Genomic DNA, 6,395 nt, shown 5'->3' on the forward strand with positions numbered 1-6,395 from the left:
GGTGATTTAAACAAAAGATCTAAAGGCTAAAAAATGCATCTTTCTTGGATGTAGTAAGAATGTAAAACTTTGACACTTTGGAAATATTACTACATAAGTTTTGACTCTAATTAAAAAAAAAAAAAACTATCAATTTTCAATTATTTAAGAGTATTTTTATTCATGTTCAATTAGTTTCATTTATTGCATATATACTCACATTTCAAGTTTTTGTTTAATTTAAATGTCATCTATAAATAGTCTCTAGGTAGTATCTACGTACACAATTGGGATATGATGTTTCATCCCTTGTTGTCATAGTAGTACAAATCTCAATATATATATTTTATTTATTTTAAATATATATTAACTTTTCTTTAGTTTCTCCAAGCACAATCATGACATGGCATTAGTAGAAATTTTAGATGAAATAATATAAACAACAAAAATGAAGCACAAGAGAATAGAATGCTTCTTCAATATTTCCACTCAAAGCACATTACATACTAACAGGATCCCCAAATTCTATTTTTAGGTGTGTAGTCCTAAAATGTTGAAACCCATAAAAATGGAAGGTCAAGGCTTTCTTAAACCCCATTTTAGTGATCTCCTAGACTATGGATGCATTTATTCTTGATTTTTTAGCATTTCCTCCAAACCACTTATCACCCCTTAATCCTTATGAGCCCACTTAGAACTTCCTAGATACAAATCAAACATGTTCAACCTATAGGTCTCAAGGATACAATTTTATTGGGTTTCAAGGCCCATTTTGAGATTTTTCCTTTTCATTTTCAGTGTAGTCAACCCTCATGATTTTGGAGCCCAAAATAACAATTAAAGAAGGCTTCCTCCCTTCATTTTTATATTCATTACATTACACATTCTCAAGAGAAGAAAATCAAGTCCAAGGTGTATTCAAGATCTTTTTGGTGATTCCATCCATCTCTAAGATTTGAAGGATTCCATCCATTCATGGTCTCCAAGTCGATCCATCCATTCTAAGAAAATCTTTTATTTATTGAGTGATTTGTCTCTTCCATGTTAGATTAGTAGAGGAATTCCTAATTGAGCAAGAAGATATATGGATTCTTCTTTTTTCTCCTTCTCCATCTAAGCTATCAAGTGTACATACATCCATGATATATGATTTAGTGATTGTAGATCCATTGTATCTGTATAGAAAACCTACACTATACATACAAATACCCATACATGCATTCATACATCTTCGTGGATATAGTGGATCAAGATTCATCCACGAAGGTTTGAAAAGCAAGGTGAATAATAACATTTGTCTTTTTTAACATGCTTTACTTATCTCATTCCAAGGTTAATTCCTAAATTGGGGCTTGACCAAGGTAGTCCCCTTTCTACAATTTCCCATTTTCTTGTGTATAGGTGTATATTTGTATATTTTTAGATTTAGAATCACAAACTCGGATTTGCAAGTTTAGTTATAGATCCAAGACCTTCAATTTCATGCTCTCCAATATATATTAAACATTTTACCTAGCCCCAAAAAGTCAACCTATACTTAGAAATTTAATCTAACCCTAAATCTTTGATATTTCACTAATTGTAAATGTAATGCCCCGCCAAGGGATCCAAAGAATTATACTAAGTTAACCCAACAATTTTTTTTTTTAAACATGAAAGTAAAATCATACACAACACTTGCGGAAGCAATAGTAACATTTAACTGAAAATAACATAACATAACATATTACATTCTTTAAAGATCCCTTAACGTTGAATTAATTCTAATCATAACTTATTCATCTAACATTACATCCTTAACAATGAAATAACAAGGATACATCCAATGTTCTTAAAACCATATACAAGTGTACATTTTAGATTGCTCAATCATCCACTATACATGTTACAAGGTATGAAAAGCTTAAAAGAATAAACATCCATGTAAATAAAGTACATCATCATCCAATATTAATCCATGATGCAATTAAAAGTAAATGAAACCACATATCATACATGATACATCATCACCATAAAGATGTAAACATCCATCATAAAAGATAAACATATATCACAAACATAACTAAGTGCACGGTTCCTCCCAACCGTTAATAGCATCATTAGACCATCATGGATCCTAGCCATCCCTCCGTGCGTAACATTCCAAAGCACCGAAGAGATCATCGGTATTAACATAGTAGGAATGTCACTCCTAAAACATCCTACTAACATGCAAAGTAAAACATAAGATAACATCATCTAACATATGCAAATCATCAATATAAGAAACATACCAATAAATACATCCATCATAAGGTATATCATCTGCCATAATGCTCCAAGAACATAATGGAGATAAATACCAACCAAGAATACTCCAGCCACGGTGCCTCAATGGATCTCAAATGATAAGAGTGATAAAACACTACCACTCGACTGCGTGGATCCTAAGTGGTCCACTCCCACTATGCTGAGGAGATAATCTCAAGTCCCAATAGGCTATCAAAATCACAAAGAATAAATCTCTATGAGTCCAAGAATCCTAAAAGTATACTACTCAAAGGTTCCAACACACACAAAATCGACATCTAATTCCCAAAGGCACACAGAGACATGTAGGAAACCTACTCTGCAAGCGGGAAAGTGTCATTGCATTTATCTCGTACAAGTTACCCTGACAGTTAGCTAAACTCCACGGGTCCATACAGATCTCATGCGGCCACTAGTATCCTCTCATACTGACAAGGCATACTATGGAATGCAAGGTCACAACCATGCGTCTCACTACTCCCATCCTAGCCTGTACAAGCGCTCAAGGCATGGGAAAGAACATCAAAACAATTATCTTTTTAGGTTTATTTAATCCCCATGTAGTGTGTAAATATTATCACTTATTAACCAAACTTACAATGAGCTACCCTGGTAGCCACTTAGGGCCCCGACCCCCATTGCAAGCCACTTCCTGACACTACAAGTAGATTACCTACCCTAATGCTCATGGAATCATAAATCACCACAGTCCTGTACAAGCGACTGTAAAGAAATCCAAAAGATAATCCATAAAAAGAATCATCAAATATCCACAATATAAGCATCAAATATCCATAATAAGAATTATCAAATCTCCAAGATAAGAATCATCAAATCTCCATGAGCATCTGGAAAAAAATCCATAGAAAATCATGACCACAAAAGTTCTCTATTGGCAACTGAAGGCATCACTGATAATCATAAGTATCAATTGGTTCTCAATAACCAAAATAAATCATCACATCCATTGGTTCTCAACAAGCAACCAAGAATATCTCAAAATCATACTGATCGAAGACTCCAAAATGGTTGAGTCAAACATGTCACAACATGACATCATCAAGAAATAAATCAACATTTCAGTCCCATCATGGTGACTAGAAAATAATCCAAAGATAACTGATCGATGACTAAAAAATGATTAGCTCAAGTGTCTCAAATACATATACATCTCAGCTTCACACATGAAGACTGATGAACAATAACAAACATTTCATAGAGCATACGATCACATAACCATGGTTGGGCTTATAAAGATCGAGACCAAATAAAATCATCATACCATCACATCTCATAACCCCCGAGCCTCTGGTAACAACCTAGGACTGGTCAACACTAGTCAACCCAAAAATCCAAAACAAGAAGCATATAGAATACACAATGAAAACACATGTTTTGGTTTACTAAATTCACATAGTTGAATTAAATGTAGAGGTTTCTAGTTTTCCATTTGCAAGTATACCTCAAGTGTCTAAGTTTCATCATTTGACCTACAAGTCAACCCATTTGATTTCTCGATAGCATTATCCTAAGAATAACTTAAGGATAAATATTCACTAATTGACCTTTAATTAAATTGTTCTCTTTATTTGACCAAGATCTATATCTTAATTGATTAACTCTTCTTTAATGTTACTTCAACTTTCAACATGAATCAAGGACCATTATTCGTCAAAATGTAAGAAAGTCAATTACTAGTCTTCGAATAAGAAGATTATAACTTTATTAGAATGATCAATTAAATCCATCAATTAAATTAGGTACACAATTCTGTGACCTTTTATCATTCTAATAGTTTTCAATTCAATATTACTAAGTCTCACTATTAAAACATCTAAGGTCATTATTCAAGTCATGAGAGTACGACTTATCAACTTCGATACTTAATAACTCCACTAAAAGAATCGTTATTATTATATAGATTAAAACTTTGTTACATAACTTAATTAATAATTAAATCTAATTAAGTCTCATTGATTGATTTAATTAATAGTTGCATAACCATAGCAAAGTTCTAATTAATATCAGCTGACTAATAGCTAGCTATAACTTGAACATTAAAAGTCAACTTATAACTCAAATTCCCAATATTCATATAAATAGTTCAATCACGGCTTGTTATAGCAAGTTATAGGAAATCTCTAATGACCACATACGTCATTCTTTCAAGAAAACTAACATTCCCTTGATGAATTTGTATTATCAATAATTATTTCAAATAAGACTCTATTGCACAACTTATTAAATAATATCATAGTTATAATATCAGCTTCATATCAATTTTTTACAATCTCGCTAAAATAATTATATCAATTAAATCTCTATTACATGATTATTAATTAAATCCAAATGAACTCTAGTTAATTGATTTAATTAATAATTGCACAACCATACCATCAACCTAAAGAATATCAGTTGACCTACAGTAGTTTGTACGTAGAAAATCAACTTCAATACAAATATTAATATTTCAATAATACTGATAGTAATAATGAAATCTTATCCTTAATGACCTCAATCATTATACCAACTCGTATCAATGATAATCATCTATACTCTATTTTATTAACGTTTGAGTTGATAATAATTTAATAGCTAATAACAATCTATGATGGTAGATTCTTCATTGCTTTACTAACAACAATGTCACTAGTAGTTTGAATATAACTTCCTTAAGATACAATCCCAATATTAAGATAAATACTCAAATAAATATTCTATAATTTCCTTCATTCACCTCATAGGCAATTCATTTATCTAAATTAATCTTTAATAATTCTAAATATAATAATTGCCAACATAATTTCGTTCATGAATTCATCTCCATTAGTAACCTTAATTAGAATAAATTCTAATTAAATATTTAGATTAATTTAAAACTATATTATTTATTTAAAATCTTATATATATATTTAAAATTCAATTCCCATTATATATATCTACATGCATACATTTATACACACATATATACATATGTTAATAATTGTTAACTATAAAAATCGATTTTCAAAACTGATCTATATCATATAACATTTTTATAAAAGTGAATATATTGCTGCGCTTCACTATGGTCGTCGGCTTGGTAAGCCATGTGGCCCATCCAATCGCCACATCTGAGTCACAGGTACCTTACCGTACCATTCTGCGATGGCTTTAATACCCGTCGCCGGTACAAATAAACCCTCTGCGACAACGCCGATCGCAGATAATAAATGGGGTAGGGATGGGTGTATCCTGCCCCTATATATATATGCAAACGTTTATCATTATAACGTTTTTATAAAACATTTTTTTACGTAAGCATTTTCGGGTCCTTCAATATGTATATATATTCGGATTTAATAAAATATCGTTTAGACAATTTACATATATATATATATATGTATGTATGTATGTATGTATGTATGTATGTATGTATGTATGTATGTATGTATACATATATGTACATATGTAGATATATGTGTGTGTGTATATATATATATATATATATATATATATACAGATTGTAAATCAGCACTACTATTTAAATATATGTATGCAGATTTGAATGTATATGTACTTTCTAGAGAGAACATATTAACATTTTAAATAAAAAGGGTTTTCTAATTCTAAGAATTTCTCTTTTAAAATAATTGTTTTTTTCTCAATATAGTTCATCAAATAGATTTGTCCTCACGCATGATTTGATAGAAAGATTATATCTAACTATTCACAATATAATTTCGAACCCAAACCCGATTTAGAACTAATTTCTTCCTCAATTGGATCTAGGGTTTTTCTATTGTTTTCTTCTCAACCAAATAAATGCATATCTAGATTCCGATTCAAATTGCAAATTCATTCACGGATTATAATCAGACACATATAACAAACATGATGAAGAAAGGAAGAGAAATAGTGCAAAGAGAATATGCGAATATCACGAGTGCACCTGGACACTGATGCTACATTTTCCATGCCTCAGAAGTCCATAGAAAATCCCTTCATTCTCCATCTTTTGCAATTCCTCCAAGGTCCAAGCCAACCGAGAATCTCCAAGTGACTAAAAATGCTAGAAGAAGCATAGAAACATGTAGAAAATATATGAGCATATGAACTTCTCCAATGCATGTAAGCTTTGAAGCTTC

This window comes from Cupressus sempervirens, chromosome 2 (genome assembly GCF_028749045.1).
Source record: "Cupressus sempervirens isolate cs-2001-9-10 chromosome 2, ASM2874904v1, whole genome shotgun sequence".
In the NCBI taxonomy this organism is placed as follows: domain Eukaryota; kingdom Viridiplantae; phylum Streptophyta; class Pinopsida; order Cupressales; family Cupressaceae; genus Cupressus; species Cupressus sempervirens.